Below are 19,116 nucleotides of genomic sequence, written 5' to 3'. Positions count from 1 at the left end.
CAAGTGCCTATAACACCTAATACAATGTAAATACTGTGTAAAGAGTTATGTGGATGTGTGGGGAAAGCCTATCAATGTTCAGCACAGATGAAATTTTTTTTTTTAATTTTCTGTCCATGGTAAGTTGAGTCCTCAGATCTAGAACACATCAACTCAGCTGGCTATCTTCAAATTAATATCACTTATTTTTTTAACATGCCTGCTAGAAATTCAAAACTATATAGGAAGCTCACATTATATTTCTGTTAGATAGCATTGTTCTCAAAAGTTGATCAGTGAGTGAATGGACAGAGAAGGGGCTGTGGAAAGTAACATATCAATTACTTCAAAGTGATTACCAGATGGGGTTTTGGTTTGGTTTGGTTTTTTGTCTTGAAACAGTACTTCATATACTCTGAGCTGACCATAGAACTCCATATGTAACCAAAGATACCCTTAATCATCCTGCCTCTACCTCCCAAGTGCTGGGCCTACAAGTATGTACTGCCCTGTCTACTTCATGTGGTGCTACAGGTAAGAACCACAGGATTTTGTGAACCACAGGATTTTGTGCATATGGGGCAATCACTGTACTAACTGAATTACACCACAGCCCTGTTCTTAAGAGCCTCATGGCCTTTCCAGCAAGGCTTCTCCTGGCTTCCTTTGATAAGCTCCAGGCTCAGCGTACACCCACCTCCCCTCCCTTAGACACAGCATACTAAATTTCTCTGGCTACTGCTGTGGCTTACTGCTCATGACATACTAAATGTGTCCCCTGCTTTACATCTGCTGTCCAATTAAGTGAAATAAGCACGTCTTTTAGTCAGAGTTTTATTTTGAGTCCATAAAATCCTTTGAAAGTCCAAAATACCCCTCTCTAATTTCTTGGCTAGAATGTTATAACAAACTGTTCAGGAGTGAAAATGTAAATTTAACATGGAAAAGACTGGATTTTTATATAGGATGATTTAGCCAAAACTGTAATATATGGGAAATAAAAGAAACTGTCTAGGTACTTTTCTTCTTTGTCAAATAATTGTTTTGTCCTTTTTAGTCCCTAAAATGTTTTTAATAATTTTATTTTATTGGTAAGGAGAGAAGATAAAGGACCTTAACTCACAGGACAGAGTCATAACTGGAAACATGAGTTAACCATTTGCCTGGATTTCAGTTTTTGGTGGGATGGGGCTCAAGGTGATAGAACCTGTGTCTTGTGAATGCTCTTCCACAGAGCCACATATCATGCCTCCATCCCCTGTTACTAAGGAGCCACCAAGAATGATAACGTGTAACCAATAATGCTATTTCTCTCATACCTACCACCCTTCCAATTTTCTTAGTTTAAATCTCCTTGACTGCTAGAGACAGCGTTTTTAACAGAATGTGTGTGTGTGTGTGTGTGTGTGTGTGTGTGTGTGTGTGTGTATAGTTGATATATATATATCAACACATATTTGGTATAAGTAGTAAGTTGGTTAAAATTTTAATGTGTAAGCCATTTATATGACAATTAGATTTGGCCACGTCCTGCTTTTTTTTCTTTTTTACACCTTGCTGTCATCATTTTTCAATGCACAAACAGAGCAAGAAAGTTGAATCCAACTGAAACATACTCAGAGGAAACTACTTGTCTTGCACAAACACATTTAAGGATACACACTTAGGCTGATGAAGCTAGTCACGCCTGATGCTAGCTTTTTCACAGATTATCACGGAATTCTCATCTCCGCTTTTGTCTCTTACTTCACCCAGTTCCTCTATGTGGATTCACAGCGGTCTGTGAATTTCCACTGATTGGGTTGAGAATTCGCCCAGCTATTGAGTTTCTGCTCTGTCTGGGGCCCATGCTAAACCATGGAAAAACAAAACAAATACTGAGCTGACATAGTGCCTACTTAAGAGAGATGTGTCCTGCAGAGGATGCGGCTGAGGCCTGGATGATGGGTTCAGTGTAAGGTGACAGGAGCTATAACAGATGTATTCGTTGAAACGGGCTCAGGGCATGCCAGAGCCACCTTCCAGAGCCTGGTGTAGCTCAAGGCATTTACATTGAGTTCCCTCCTCATTGACCTGGTGTCTGATACCCTGTCTGTCTAAAGAATTTGGGCATTTAATACATGATGTCAATCCTGAAGGAGTTTGGAGAAGAAGGGAAACATATCAGGGACCAGCCTAATAGGATTTGGAGCAGAAGGAAAGCAGGAGATGGAGATGTCTGGTGTATGTGCAGCATAGAGGAGAGTGTGTGGGCTGGGCCCTGGGGCATGTTCTAGGACTGGAGTCTACAGAGAAAAGAGACAGGACCTGCAGAGAAGACATTGCACAGAGGACTCTGGAGTCAGGCTTCTCTCCTCTCCTCTTCTCTCCTCACCTCTCCTCTACTCTACTCTCCTCTCCTCTCCTGGAGAACTCCCCAAAACCGTCTTGAGCTCATCCTTTGTACGTCACTCATGGATTGCAGACACAGCCCCCATCTCCTGTCCCCACAGACCAGTGACCCCTTCTAACTCTGCTATTAAGGGTGTTCTAGTCTAAGAAAGAACATGTTCCTGGGTAAAGGGAGAAGACAGAGACAAGCAGAGCACCATCCTGTGTCTCTGCACATAGTAGAGCATCGTGTCCACAGTAGAGCTCAGTAAGGATTAGAGCCAAACTTGGCAGCTAGAGCTGGGCCCTGGTAATGGGTCTCTCTTTGGATGTGGACAGGAGGAAGCCATTCGCAAGGAATAGGGAGGATACAGGCCAGGGCTAGAGCCAAGCTCTTCTGACTTCACCACACCTATAGGCACCAACACCAGCTCTTAAGGCTGAGTACCAGCCACTGCTTCCAGGACTTTCTTTTAGGACCCCCAAGAAAGACATTGAGAAATGTCCTTAAAGCTTTTCCTGTTGCAGATTCTATTAGGCAATCCACAGCAGGAGCACAGTCTTTCCTAAACAATGGGCATGAATTACATAGCCTTCTGAAACAGACATTCCCCTGCAGTGACTCTCCTTTGTCTCCCAACACTCTTGAGAAAGTGGGAAGAAGGAAACTCCACCATATACAAAGTCTTCAAATAGCATACTTCTTTCTATAAAATCTTACGTTGTACTAAAAGAACTTTAATCAAAATATACTTTGTAAAAGTCAAACTTCTCTGCATGTGCACTTGCTTCTCTGATGCATCCTGACAGCAGTGCCTAGCCATTTGTCTTGGGAATGTTATTTCAGAAGCAGTGCACAGCCCACAGAAGCCTGGGGTTCTCAGCAGTTTCTGAAAAAGCCCTTACTGTTATTCACATGATTCTGCTGTAGACAGGTCTGTCCAACCACTGATTGTTTTTAAAGTTAATCCAGTTGATAAGTTCTTACTTAGTAAGCATCAATAAAATTATCTTTGTGAAACAACCCACAGCCTTTTAGATAGACCTGTATAATTTACTGCCATTATTTTTAGCTTACTAAGATTTTCATTATATTCCATTGCATTTGGAATCCTGGATCAAGACCTATTGGAAATCTAGTCTGCTATTCTTAACATGCATGAGGCAGTGGAGAGGGGTACAAAAAAATACAGAGTATATATGTATGATTTTAAAAGAATATGCTAATGCCCTGTCAGAGTCAAACACCAATACAAATCCAATCTACAGTGAAGGTGTTTGTATTCAGAAATAAAGACTAGGACTGCAGTCTGGGATACACAGGCAAAGGCCAGGCCATGTCTAGGGGATTTTAGTAGGACAGAGAAATCCACACAAATTATGTTGACAATTCATTGGCCCTCTGGGTGCTTCAGGGAGCTGGCTGTCTCCGATTGGTGAGTGGTGGCAGTTACTACATAAATCTAGTCTTAAGGTCACCGTTGGCAATTTTATTGATAGTTACTAAGTGGGAATAGCCTCAAAGCAGAACAGGCTGTTTCATGGGCTTAGTTCTGGGAGGTGGTCCCTGAAGTAGGTGTCTGTGACCTGAGCAGAGAGTGACAGACAAATCTCCAAAGCTCTCCAGCACCAGAGGCACAGAAAGGAGGAAGATGTGGGCAGTTGTGGCTCAGAAGACGGGAAGGCAAATAATTACAATATAGGATGGCAAGTGTACTAACTAACAGACATGTATACGGCGGAGGGAGATTAATTCAAGTCACCGAACAGGGAACTGTGTCCTTTGGGCCTCCTCTGAATAATAGATAAGGAGAGGGAGAAGGAATCCGTCAGACAGGAGGGACATCTGATAAGATCCAGAGGAGGGAGAGCCGTGGAAGGCTTGCAGTGGTTCCATTGTGGGTCGAGGCTGGGGACGGCACTGTAGCTGCAGTGAGCTAAGGCCAGGCCTGAAAGGGCTGTGGTCCTTCAGAATCCAGGCGGTGTGAACTTCCGTTTCACAGAGAGAATGGGAAGGTGAGAACCAGAGCCCAGAGTAAGGACTGGAAGTGAGGAGAAAGGATGCTTTCACTGTGAAAGGTGACATCTGAGCTGTATCCCATGGAAAGGGGGAGGGGCTCCATCGAGAAGTAGAGAAATGGGACAGACCCCCTAGGAGTCGTGTTGTCTGCAGGAAGGAGGGAGGGTACATCAAAACCCAGATGGCGGTGGCCAGGTAGCTGGCAGTGCTGCTGAACACAGCGCTCCAGAGTGACAGTTAAATCTTAAGTAAGCAAGTAATGGATTCCAACGTCAGGAAAATGAAGAGAAACATCCAAGTACAGATTAATTGTTCAGCCGGCAAATGTTGATTATATGGTTATTCTATGCCAAGCATTTTTCTGAGGATGCCTCATAATATAGAATGGGGGCTGTAGCCTCCAGAGAGTCTAGAGATGCCAGTGTATTTGGCCTGCAGAGCTGGCATGTTGAGGAAGGAAGTGGTCCCGACTGTCGTACCTGGGAGTAGCCTTGCAGTCATGAAGGCTCAGAAGAGATGAGAATTGGCAACAAGCTCCTCAGGTAATGGAACTTCTGGGGAGTGGCCCAAAGGAGTGGACACACGGAGGGAAGTGGGAAGTTGTGGATACAGGAAGAGCACCAGGAGAGTCACAGCAACTACAAGGAGCATGACAGGTAAAGCATGCCCAAGTGACCACACAGGACAAGCACACGTGTTGATTTGATGTGACAATGGAATGTCCTTGACAGCCTCAATGTGGACATGCAGATAACTATAATTTGAAAAGGAATCTGTTTTTATGGTCATAAAGCTGAAGGATTTGCTAGGCCCATTAGGGCATAATTTTCCACACTTCTGTACAATAATGACAGTCCTTTATTTGTACCTGTAGCAACTGTTTGTAACACATACCAGCTGTGTTCCTCTCAGCCTCTTCCCTGCTTCTACCAGAGGCAGGAAAGACTGATTGATCTACTTTTGAAAGTAACATTTTTATCAGTTCTTTGAAAATGTCACACAATGAATCTTTATCATATTCACCTCAACTCCTTCCGTATCTACTATCACCTCTGTATCCACCCAACTTTGAATTTTCCTCTTTTTCCCCCCATTGAGTCCAGTTTGTGTTGTCTACCTACTCTCATGAGTGGGGCCTGCTCTGGCTTGTTATCGACCTACCAGGGGTCACATCATTAAATAAAACAGACTCCTCCTCTCCCAACAGCTATCAAATGCCCCTCAGATCATGGGGGATTTTTATTAACCTCCTCCCATTCCCTGTCACTGGAATTTTGTCTGACTTCAGCTTGTGTAGTTCTTGTGCATGCTGCCACAGTCTCTGTGAGTTCAAATGTGCACCTGCCCTGTTGTGTGAGGCAAACATTGTTCCCTTGACACTATCCACCACCTATAATCTTTCCACTCCCTCTTCTGGGAAGATTCCTGAGCCTTAGGCTTCCAGAGAGATGTGATATGTACCGTGTAGGCCGAGTACTCCCTAGTCTCTTATTCTGTGCACGTTGACTTCCTTGGGGATCTGGAACTTCTTAATGTGATTTTTGGAAACAATAGACTAGGGTGGGTTTAAGAGCTATCATAGGAATCAAATGTGTAAGAGGCTGGGGAGTGGGATTAGGGGTAGAGCACTTGTTGAGCATTCATGATGCCCTGGGTTCCATCTTCACCCCTGGAAAAACAGAAAGAGACATACACGAGGCCATATGGATGGAGGAGTGAGAGGGGGAAGAGGGTGTAGAAACAGACACATATCCAATATGGAAGAAGTCCAGGTAATTTATGTAGATGATGCCCTGCAAGGAGGTGATGCATCACTCTCTCTCTGTGTGAATCTTGCTCCAGATCTTCCACATGTGGTCTGAGGAAGGACTAAAAGCATAGTTTTAAGGTGGTAAAAAAAAAAACCCTGGCAGACACCAACTCCACTGTGTGGTGAAGCTTGACGTCAGCGTTAGGTCATGCTGACAACACGCACCCTTGATAGGATGTGGGAAGTTTACCTCTGGGTTCATCTCTTAACCTACCACCTAAATGTACCAGGAAAAGAACAGCACATAAGCCAAATATGAGGCACTCTGTAAAATACATGGCCAGCTCTCCTCACAATGGTCAAAAACATTAGAAACCAGACAAGACTAAGAGGCTGTCACAATTAGAGGACCCTGTCCAGACATGGTGACTAAATATAACATTCTGTCTGGGGGAGAGCCTGGGACAGAAAAGGAACAATAGAGCCAGGAGTTGTGACTGACGTGTGTGATCTCAGCACTTAGGAGGCTGAGGTAAGAGAGTTTGAGGACAGCTCAGTTAAAGAGAAACATGGTGTTCAACACTCCCCAAAGCAGAGAAAGAACATAAAGGGACCGATAGGTATGAAGTAATAAATTGGAATTAGGTTAGAACTTAAGTCAGTGTATCAATATTGTCTATTTGTGCCAAATGCATCCTCAGTGTTAGATCTCGACAGGAATGAAGAACAGGTACTGAGTATGAACAGTCCTCAACTTAAGATGGGCTGTGCCCCAGAAAACCCATCACAGGTCAAAAATACCCTATGAGAAATGTAAACGAAACACCTATGCTACCTGTCATCGTGGCTTAGCATTATCAATTAGCCATGCTCAGAGCACATTAGCCTGTAGCTTAGGTGGATCACTAAACACCAGGCTTGTTTGTAAAGTGTTGACTAGCTTGTCGTGTTTTGAACTCTCATACCGTCCTAACACCAGAACGTCCTAATATTTATCATTGTGGTTATAGGACAGTATATGTTTAAGAAGTCTGTATTGTCTTCAAAACATCCCCATTCAAAACTTGCAAAAGTTTCTTTTAAAATAACAACAGTTGACCCACTAGTTTCTGTTCTCTCTTTAAGCCTCCATGTGTCCATGCTGTGTGCTGGACCCTCCGTTTGGAAGACCCCACACCTCTCCATCTTGCAGGCAAACTCCCACAGCCTCTCCCATGGGGCACAGTGCTGAGAGCTCAGCCTAAAGGTTTGCAGCATCACAGTGAGGGCAGAGAGCGTCCCTTCTGGGCTGTCTTAAAGTGCACTTCTGTTTAGGTAGCACTTCCGTAGCCTGTCACTGGCCAAATGGAATCAGTGAATATGAGAGTGGAGGTGTATGTAGCTCAGGGGAGTGCTTGCCTAGCAAGCTCAGGTGCTGGGTTCAATCTGCAGTACCACAAAGGAAAGAAGAAAAAAAAAAAAAAACTTAGAAAGTGCCTATTCCTATTCATTTAGCTATTTATTTAAAATGTAAAAATGCATGGCAGTGATGAAATTACCACAACAGCAAGAAGTAAATTTGTGTTAAGAAGACTTACCTTTGCCATACAAGTTGTTGTATCTCAGGGTCTTCTAGAGCCTTCTATTTATTCTGAGTTTGATATCCCACATTTAGAATACTCAAGGACCTCGTTTAAAGGTTTTTGATAGGGCTGGTGCGGGGCTCATCAGGTAACGTTCTTGCTGCACAAGCTCAGGGATAAGAGTTGAAATTCCCATCTTCCATGTGGCAGCTTCCCCTGCAGTCCCAGAGCTCAGGAGGCAAAGACAAGGGATTCCCCAGAACCAGATAGATAGCTAAGCTAGCTGAATCTGTGAGCACTGAGATTAAGTGAGAGACCCTGCCTCAAAGTATAAGGTGGAGGAAAGCCAAGGATGACACTGATATCGGGTAGAAGCTGCTGAGGCTCTGCTCTCAACAGGCCAAAATCCTATGCTAAGAACCCAAGGGAAGCAAAGCTGTTTGGTATCAGTTGGACATGCCCAATTCTGCATTTCCATCAGACCCTCGGGGTCACGTTTAAGAGCATCCGCTGCAGTGATGTAAGATGAAGGTACAGTTGTCCACCTGAGGAGTTCACACTGTAACTGAAAACTCCCAGTAACAACAAAAGAGTAACATCATTCCTTTGGAATCGTCGTTGCTCCCTTGAAGAGTTTTTATTTATTTGTAGTTGGATGGTACAGTTGTAGGTTGTAAGTGCTTACAAACCTATTAGAATGGGGTAGAATCTGAGTAGCCCCTCAAGATGCAGTGTGATTTCTCACAGCCAGTGCCAGCAGTATGGGTATGGAGAAACATGTCACAGTAGGCAGGAAGGAAGCCCACGTCACACCACAGGAGGGACTCTACATGCTCACTCAGACAGGAATAAGCTAGCTGGTGCCCTGAGAGATGTACCTCAAATGCAAAGGGTTCTCAAAGATGAGCTTTACCCATAGACAGTACTTAGTGTGGACCTTAGAGCAATTGATTCACTGCCATTTAATCAAAGCATATTCCCCAAGGGTCTTGACTCACTCAAAACAGGAAAACGAGCATTTTGAACTGTGATCCCATTTTCACTCCTTGCCTCCTGTCCTCCATCAATGAACAGACCCATTTAGACAGGATTTATGCCGTACTTTCCAGGATAATTGCTGCGTTCAAAACTTCCTGATTGTTTTCCTAGGCAGTAGGTAGATGCACTGCTATGCCGCAGTCAGGGTCTGTCCCTGAGATCCGCAGGCCCACTTAAACATTTTCAGCATGATTTATTTTCTTGGCACTTGGGATTCCTTTCTGCACTCTGGAAGTCCAACAATGAGTATATAAAAAATGTGGGATAGGTAACGAATGGTGGGTGCTGCAGCTGTGCTCTGCTTAACCCTCAATACGGCCAGTGCAAAGAGGATCAGCTTCAGGAGGCCTCCACCGGTCCAGGGGGCCCTGCTTACAACCCTGTAATAAGAACCTTGTCTGTAATCAGTGTTACAGGGCTTAATTTATATAGATTGTTTGATGTGTTCTATTTTACTTTAAGCTGACCCCCCCCCAAAAAAATGCTGGAAAATGATTCATGTTGACTGAGCATCATGCTTCCCTTGGTGAAAGCCAGTTGTATATATCTGGTGATGGGTTTAGGACACTTAATATACCTGACCTAATTTTCAAGTCTATTCACTTTTTTTAAGTGCTAAATTAGTCCTTCCATATATGAGATTTTTTTTTCAAATTGTAGTTTTATATATTCAGGCCACCTGGATTACTTTTATAATGAAAAATTCCGAAAGTAGCAGACATAATATGCAACATATTACAAAAGTGTTAGCATTAAAGCCAAATTCATGAGAATGCCTTAGTTAGAAGATCATATACCAATCCCCAATTCCAATGAATGGCTAATAGGATGCATTTTCTTTAATATGGATCATAAAAGTCCTTTTCTCCTCTTTACATTTAAATGACAAGTTTATTACATTTGCAGCAGAGAGGATTAGTGGATCAGTGCAAAAGCTTCCAAATCACAAGAAGCAGAATGTGCTGAGGGTTCCAGGACCTAGACCACTTGGTGGCTGTGTCTGAGGAGAATCCAGTTCCAGATGCATCCCCATCACAGACAACTCCTCACAGCACAGGGCAAAGTTGATAGATAGTTTCAGTGGATGTTTGCTTGGTTGTGGTTGGTTGGTTGGTTGGTTGGGGTTGGTTTGAGACAGTATCTCTTGTAGCCCAAGCTAGCTATGATCCTCCATTCTGTCTCTGGCCTCTGCCCTCTACCCTCTACCCTCTACCCTCCACCCTCCACCCTCCACCCTCTACCCTCCACCCTCCACCCTCCACCCTCCGTCCTCTACCTTCTGTCCTCTGCCTCTGCCAAGTACAGGCTTGTGTCGCCACAGCGGGCTCTGTAAGCTCTGGAGGGAAAGGTATCCTGACTGTTCGGGAAGCCAGGCTATACCTGAAGCTGGGGTGTGGTGGGGGATGGTCTCCCCATAAGATATAGCAATTCCTGCTCCCCTCCTGGAGATAGCCATTAGAGCTGAGCTTTGCTCTGCCCCCCACCCCACCCCCCTCCTTAAGGGGGCTTCCTAGCAGAGCTCTGCTGCTTCTCTCCTGCCGGCCCAAGACGTGGCTTCTTCAGCTTCACTCTGCTAAAGGGGAAATCCCTGCAGAAATAGAGCAGTTTCCTCCAACTCCAATGAAAAGTTGGTACTTTTTCTTCTCCACCTTGCTTAGTCCCCTAAAGGACATCTCAGCAAGGTTCTTCTGAGAAGAAAGAGTTTTATTTGGGGAAGGAGGAGTCCAGGAGAGTGGCTGCCTCTGCCAGGGTGGAGAGAACAGCCCACAACAGACCAGGCAGAGGGGCATACATAGGGCTTTTTCAGGGTGGAATTTCTCCAGGGAGAAGATTTTCTTCTGCTCAGGGATAGGTTGGTTTTGTTGGTCAGAGATGGCTCTGGTTTCAGGGCCAAACTGTGTTTCTTTCACTGGCTCTTTTCAGCTTTTTAGCTCTAAGGCCAGGGCATATTTCTTCCACTGGCTCTGATTCTAGGGACAAAGTGTGTCTCTTTGACACTGGTTTCAGAGTCAGGGCATGTTTCTTAGGTTCTGGGTTCAGGGATAAAGTGTTTCGTTCACTGGGTCAGGTCTCAGATCCAGGGTGTGTTTCTTTCACTGGCCTACAGGCTCTTTGATGAATGTTAAATGACCTCATGACTATCCAAAGCAAGGAAGCAGATGGCTTTTTGTCCTCAAGATATAGTTGAAGAAGGTACAAATTAAGTGGGTTCAGGTACTAGAAAGGTATTTGATAATCTTAGGCCTTGGTTATCAGAACTTTCCTCCTAACATAGGTGTATTAGTTACTTTCTTGTTGCTATGACAAAAGTGACTAGCAGAAGCAGCTTAAGGGACAATGCGTTTTTACTTAAGGATTCACAGAATCTGATCTGTCATCGTGGGGACAGTATGGTAAATGGTTTGGTCTAGGGCTGTGGAGCTTGATGCTGCTGCTCCTTCACATCTTGAAAATCAAGAAGCAGAGAGGGAACCAGAAGCAACTGTACTAACAATCCCCAAGGCATGCTCTAAAATCCTCCTTCTGCTAGCCTTGTCCCAAGAGTTCCACAGCCTTCCATAGCATACCAGCCAGGGAGCAAGTATTTCACCACCTGTAGGGAACATTTCTGACCCAGACCTTTATAGCTGGCGGTTCTCTCACTGGAGCTAATCTTGATATAGCCTGTATAGTGACTGGGCTGTGTCCTACTGTGACTCTACAGAGGCAGGGGGATCAAGAGTTCAAGGCTATCCTTGGCTGCATAGCTGGTTCAAGGGCAGCTGGAGAAGGATACCGACGAATTTATAGCAGACACAGAAGAGAATTACAGAATACTTGGAGACTTACAAACCAAAGAATATGCCTACAAAGAAAGAGAGCAGGGCCATGATTGCCTGCCAAGGAAAAAAGAGATGGTCCTGTGCCGTCATGTTTATCACCTCACAAGGTTTCTCTTCTGCCTGTCCCCAATCAACAGTGAGACAGAGACTTTTGCAACGTCATGGTTTGGGCTCCTAGAACGTGCTCTTCAGAAACAGTGAGGAAATTAGCAATCTATGATCTGTGCTAGAAACAAGAAAATGGACCTAAACTGAGGCCCAGTTACAGTGACAGTATGAATTGGGTAATAAAATACCTGTCATCATATCGAATGCCTGTGTGTGGCTACCATGTGCTAAATACTATAACATGTGCTTTGTTTGTTTCTCTATGGAATTCTCACAGCATTCCTAGAAGGCCAACATTTTTGGTTTCTCACCTTATAAACCAGGAAACTGAGGCAGAACAATTTTAAGTTCTTTGGACAGGAACACATAACTAGTGCATGGTAGAGTGGGGATATGAAGTATTGCATCAGGCTTTCTGGTTCCGAACCTCTTGCTGTTTATTGTATATGTGGGTCAGAGTTTAATCTGGACAAGAGAAGCTGCTGCAGGTATTTCAAGTAGAAAGACACTGACATAAAGAATTGGTGGCTTCCACGCTCATCAGGAAGGCGAAGGAATCTTAGGTCAGGGAGCCAATGGGGAGAAGTTGGTCATTGGAAAGTCATTACAGAGAAGCAATAAATACAAGAACTGCAGAAAACTGCAGAAAACTTTAGAAAACTGCTAGCAGTCATCTCAGATGCCCACCATGCCTGCAGGTGTTTTCCAAGAGTGATGCTGGAATCCTGTCTGGGAGTCAAGGCAGCCATGTGCTGAGACTGATGTGGCTGCTCCTCTGCCCTGGGAGCAACAGTGGTTGTTACTCTCTGACCTTCACAGCACTCTTCAAGTGTCTCTCAATGGTGACACCTCCATGGAAAGTGTGCTGATGGGGCTTGTGGGAAATGTAGTCCCTAGACTCCTAGCCCTTGGGACACAGAGGGAATGGTATTGAGTCTCCGCATGCCTCAAATGCCGTATGTTGCACTGTTTGGTCTTGAAGAAACTTCAAAGACTTCTCCAGCCAGGAGAAGTCATGATAATCCAGATCATCTCTGTGTCCTTTTATAAGCTCAAGAGCAGGCCAGGAAATGTCAGATTCTCCTGTGTTGCCCATGGTCTCTGCAAACAGCTCCTGTAGAATTCTAAACTGTGTCACAATCCCTAAGTTGATTAACTGGTAATGATGGGGTTATACTGAGAAAACACAATGCTACCCTTAGAGCATTGTCTTTTTTTTTTTTTTTTTCCACTTTGAAGTGCAGGAGGGATAAAACTGAAGGGTGTTGCAAGCCAAGCAAGTTCCCTGCCACTAAGGCTACAGCCCTTGCCCTAATACACTCTTATTCAAATAGAAGATGAGGGAACGGTAAAATCAAGTGAGTCAATACACAGTTCTAGCATGGTGCACTAATTATGCACAAAGTCAGGTGCAGAATGAGTCATTTTGTCCTACCTACAGATTAGTGATGGCGTCAGTGCAGAAGTGAGATAGACATCAAGTCAGAATCCAGACAGGGAGTCTCAGTTACTGCTAAGTTATTTTTGGATGTGTGTGCCTCATTTAGACTTTTATAACAAAATATCTTAGAAAGTACCTTAGATTAGATAGCTTATGAACAACAGAGGCTGGGGAGTCCAAAGTCAAGGAAGCAGACTGAACATCTGGTGAAGGTCCACTTTCTAGTTCATAGGTAGTACCTGTTTGTTGAGTCCTCATATGATAGATCTCTTTGGGCACTTGGCTTGTTGGTTTTGTGTTGCTGAGAACTGCAGATTGAACTTGGGATTTTGTATAAGATACACAAGCAGTCTACCACTGTGTTGCATGCCCAGCCCTGGGATCCTTTATAAGGGCAATCATCCCATTCTTGATATCCCTGTTCTCATAACCTAATCGCCTTCCAGTGGTCTTACATCTTCTTACCACAACACTGGTGATTAGGTTTCAACAAATGTGTTGACCATGGGAGTTCATCAAAAATACTGATGCCTGTGGCCAGTCCAGTGAAACCAGAATCTCTAGGGATGTGGCCCTCTAGTCAGTATGTTTAGAAGCACCGTAGGCTATCCTAAACCTTGGTTGAGCACCCCTGCAAGCCTGTAGAGTTAACATACATTTTTACCTAAATTGTCTCTTGAGTTTTGACTATCATCCATCCCAGTTTATTAATGGACCAACTAAACCTTAGAGGTGAGGACTTTATCCGCAGTCAGGAGCTACCCTTTAGCTCTTACCGGTACAGTCCATTTCATCCTGTCGATACTGTTCTTAACCCTCATTACAGTTTAGAATCACCAAGGGAACTTTAAACAGTCTGGAAACCCAGATTGCACTCTAGACCTATCAAATCAGAATATGCAGGAGGAGTGGAAGCCAGTATCAGAATGCTTTAAAGATTCCCAAGTGATTCCAAGGTGCAGAAAAGCTTAGTAATGACCGTGTGATGGCATTCTCAGGGACCCTGATAGAGCTTAAGTGCATGAATTTGTTAATTGAGAGATTATGTTTTGTCCTCTTTCCTAATTCTAACAACTTACCTATTCAAACAAATCCCTTAATTAGGGACTCTTCACACACAATTAACATGTCAATAACAACAGCCACAAAAATGCAGAAACTGGTATTTCAAAACTAAGAAACAAATCTTAGCCAAAGTATATATGACCCTCCAAACGCCAATGCACATTTACCATCAAGCGTTACCAATTAAACAGATCATTAGTTAGCAAGCAGAACAGATACCAAGCTTATTAATTAACTGATAATAGTTAATATTCAGCATCACAGAGTTGAGCTAGATGAATATGTATGAATACCCCTCTGATCTAGTAAAGAAATGTTTGTCACTGGATCTGTACAGCCAAGTGCATTTTATGTCCCTAGCCGGGGCCCTCTAAACTCTCCTCCATTGTCTGCCCAGGAAAGGAGCATATTCTTATACCTGCCGTGTTTGCATGCACTTGTCCTTAGAAACTCAGTCCTTTAATACCAGGAACACCAAGTTCAGAAACTCATTTTCTAGAAGTTGGTGTAACAAAGATAGGAATTTAAAAACCGTCTTACAAGAGAAAGCATTTCCTATGAAAGTGCTGCTTCTAAGCCTCTGTTGTCTTTTGATCGAAATGATAGAGTACGTACAGCCCTCTTTTCCTGTAATTCCTTCAGGAAGAAGCAATTTTAAAGTCTAATGTGTTTGGGGGATGCGACCTCATCACTGTGGTCTGCGCTGCCCTAAATGGAAAAGATGAAATGTCTTCATGCTTTCACACGCACACCAACAGCATGTGGCACTTGTGGGGTTTATTTGAGGCAGGGGGTTAGGTCGAAGGACTATGGGATATATATAGTAGCTCAAACCGATTCCTTTCAGGCTGCCAGCTCCAGTGGCTAGAATTCCAATTCCAAATGGAAAGAACAAGTGACCCACTTGAAAATAAGCAGTTAAAAAAAAAAGCTAAGAATTTCAGATAGTCCCTGTGTGTACTGTGCCTTTATCATGTCCAGGAGAGATGGACAGTGAATCAAGCACAGGTAACAAGTTACAAGATGTGTTTACAAGTTCACCTACTGTTCTCTTCTCCTAGGACAGACGCCTAAGTCCAGTGCCCAGAGCCCACCCTCTTGGGGTCCACTTGTAGTTATCTTCGTTTCTGTTTCCAGGTGCTTCTGTGAGGTCAGAGTTGACAGGTACACTGTGGTGTGTCGTGCATCATTTGAATTCACAGCAAGATGAGTCAGTGACACATTTGACTCAGACACCAGGAGCTGCTAGGATGCCGATGAGCACAGGGAACAGTCAATGGATATGTGCCTTCTGCTCCTCTTAGCTACTACACTCTGGAAAGTTGTCCCGCAGGAGTGTAAGAGATCTGGGACAAAAAGACTGAGGACATTCTGGGAATTTGAACACCCTTGCCTTCTGACCAAAAAAAAAAAAAAAAAATGAACCTATGTTATCCAACAGCCATATACACCTGTTGAGCACTTTAAAAACATGTATGTTATGATACTGAAATACCATATTGACATAAATAGAATGTATTAGTCTCACCTACTTATTTTTAGTAACACTATTAGGAAATGTCTCACATTATTTCTAATGTTGGATGTCTTGAGTGGTGTCTACAAAGGTTCACCTCAGGTCACTGGGGGCAGTCTTCTAGTAGAGACATACTAAATACTTACTGCTATCTACTAACGTACCAGTTATTTATTGATGCCAAATAAATTACCCCTCAACTTAGTAGCTCAAGACAGCATCCCTTATATTATTATTTCATGGGTGAAGAATCTGAGTCTGGCTTAGCTGGCTCCTCTGACTCAGGGTCTGTCAGGGGCTGCAAACATAATACCAGCCAGGACTGAGGTCATCCCAAGGCTTGACTGGAGAAAGATCTACCCCCAGACTCACTGCTGTGGATACTGGCAGAATACAGTTTCTTAGAGGCTGTTGGGCTAAAAGCCTTGGTTGCTTGTTGGCATCCTGCTAACTAGATGCTCTCTTTCTCCAACAGTCTGCCTGGACTTTGATAAAGAGCAGTAGCCAGTGGACTCAGAGCAATAAGAGGACAGAGGCCATCTTATCCAACTGTTTCTTTAGCATTGTGCCAACTATATCCCAAGACTTTCCCGCACTCTGAGAGCTAATCAGTGACATGTGTCAAACTGAAATGCAGGCCAGCCTGCCAGCTGCCATTAGACTAGTCCTTCACCCTCAACCCTCACACCACACCTTTGACTGCTTCCTCTCCTAAGTCTCATCTCCTTTTATTTCTCTTCATTAACGACATGTAGATAAAGATGCTATCAGGAAAGGCAGTTGATTGAATTATAGATACGTATACTCATCCCATATCTTACCTGGGATTGGCAAATTTTCTAAGTAAGATTGACTTTTGTGAGGAGCATATAAGGTTGGGAATGAGATGCAGTTCTTGAAAGTGGACAGGCCTTCGTAGCTGGTACACTCAGTAATTAAGGAGAGGTACCATCATACCAATTGATACTCCATTAGAGAAAACTGATTTTCCCTTTCCCAACAGGTATCAATAGCAAATTGTGCTAGCTAGTTTTATGTCAACTTGACACAGTCAGAGTTAGTTGGGGAAAAGGAATCTCCATTGAGAGAACGCCCCCACAAGATTGACCTGTGGGCAAGACTATTGGACATTTTTTGATTGATGGATTGATGTGGGAGGGTCTAGCTCACCGTAGGGGGTGCCACCCCTGGATTGGTAATCCTGGATAGTATTTGAAAGTACACTGAGTGAGCCATGAGGAACAAGCCAGTAAGCAGCACTCCCCTATGACCTCTACCTCAGCTCCTGCCCCAGGTCTCTACTTTGAGTTCCTGCCTTGACTTCCCTGGATGATGGACTGCAATCTTTAAGATAAAAGGAACCCTTTCCTCCCTAGTTGCTTTTTGGTCATGGTGTTTTATCACCACCATAGAAACTCTTAAGACACAGGCAATGGTGGGACACTAATTGCTAGAATGGATATTTGCGTATGTGATGTGTTTAGTAAAGACATTGTTTGGGTTTAATAGACATTGTCTCTGGCTTTAAATCTGAGATCGGTAGAGACAGTAGCAGCACCTGCTGTAGAAACAGCTCAATTAAAACTCAGATTTGTTTTAAAGCCATTAAGGTGGGACAAATGAAATGAACTTTAAATAAAGGATTGAAGGATCTTTTGAGAGCCTCAAATGACAAGGAACTCAAAAAAAAAATCCCATCAACTAAAAGCCCCACTCCACAGAGCAGCCTCTGTATACCCTGAGGTGGAGGTGTTTACCATGCAGGTCAGCAGGGTCTGCATAAGGTGATGCTAAGCTGTAGAACAGTGGGCCCTGTCTTGGTCTGACTCAGTGGGCACAGGTGCTTGCCACCAAGCCTGAAAATCTGAGTTTGAACCCCAGAATCCACATGGAAGAAAGAGAGAATCATCTTCTGCAATATGCACACCTGTGCACACTTACACACACACACACACACACACACACACACACACACACACACACACACCAAGACAGAAACTGTTGTCTTAAGAGATTCCAAGTTAAAAAATGTACACAGTCTCAGTCACTTCGGTGGTGTATTAAAATGTCCTGCCCACATTCCAGGGTGTCACAGATCTCAGTCACCTGCATCTTACTCTACCATGAAGCCACCATGTGGTTATATCTGCTGCTCGGTGGGTATCAGGATTGTAAAATCCCACTTCTCAGTACCTCTAGTTAGGCTTCTGCGCTCTGGCCTCAATTTTTAAAAGTTTGATTTTATCATGTATTTTATATCAACATCTTTGCTGTCATTAAAGTCTACCTTAGCGACTTCTGCCTGTGTGACCAACCACTGACCCCCAGGGGAGACCTCCCTAGATACTGGGCTAGCAGGCTTGTTTCCTGGCTTCTGTAGACCTAAATCAACTTTTAGAAGCTAAAACATAGTCCCCCACTGTAGTCACTAGGTGACATGGAGAACAGCCTGAAAGGAGAGCACCTGGCCTAGTTGGCAGACTTTGTTGTGACATCTTTATTTCTCAGCTTATTTACTCCTATGCATTTCTTAAGTGTCCATAAACCCTTTTGCCACATTGTCAAGAATAAATACAGTTGTTTCTTGATATTCGTGAAGGACTGTTTGGTTCCAGGACCTTCTTCTGATACCAAAATCGATATGCACTCTAGTCCCTTCTATAAAATGGCATTGGATTTGCATGTGACCAACTCACATCTCCTCGTAGCTTTAAATCTTGCCTAGAGTACTTAGAACACCTAGTACAACATGAATGCCATGTTCCTCCCTGTGGATAGGAGGTAATGACCCCAGACCATACATGTTCAATTGCAGTTGTTTTTTCCAAATGATTCTGATCAGATACAAAGGATTGTTTTTCCTACATTGTGAGATGGGAGAAACAATTTTTTTTCTTAGACTCATGGACTCTAAAGCAGGATCTCCAGGTATAACTTTCACCTTCCATGGGGTCAACAAGGGGCCATATGTCACCTACCCCCAAAGCTTAGACATTTCATAATTGAGTTCATGCCCTGACAGCCCCTGGCCCCCAGTTTTCCCCCCAAAGTCACTGAAATAGCATTAAAATAGAGCTATCTGCCTAGACTAGGCACATTTGGTAGCAGTCTTCAGAAGTTGACTCAAAGGAAGACATTGAGGTCTTTAAACACAAGAGCTCAACAGCTTCCAGACCAGAGTCTGGAGCCCTGGGCTCTACGCCAATGGACTCTCCCTGCTCTTAGGCAGAACAGCTCTGCGTGCACAGAGCACATTTTAGAGGGTGCATTTCTGAGCAGGATTCCTTTGGCAGGGGACAAATCTGAAAACAGCTGCTCTATGAAGAACTAATCGCAGCGGTGCTGATAAGAACACGTTTTCATCACTAAGAACAGTGGGGTATGCCATTGCACTTCTTGTCTGCTGTTGGCCTGTATGGACTTGCTGCTCATGGCAGGTCCCATG

General features: G+C 43.9%; 1 protein-coding gene across 2 annotated transcripts in view; it reads left to right on the top strand.

The window, feature by feature from the left end:
- The window catches only part of Aff3 (AF4/FMR2 family member 3), a 472,213-nt gene that overhangs the window by 356,676 nt on the left and 96,421 nt on the right, over positions 1-19,116 (top strand). The gene's annotated exons all lie outside the window — the stretch shown is intronic.

This window comes from Onychomys torridus, chromosome 18, assembly GCF_903995425.1.
Source record: "Onychomys torridus chromosome 18, mOncTor1.1, whole genome shotgun sequence".
In the NCBI taxonomy this organism is placed as follows: domain Eukaryota; kingdom Metazoa; phylum Chordata; class Mammalia; order Rodentia; family Cricetidae; genus Onychomys; species Onychomys torridus.
The sequence above is the reverse complement of the archived record's forward strand: the minus strand, read 5'-3'. Positions and strand labels throughout refer to the sequence as shown.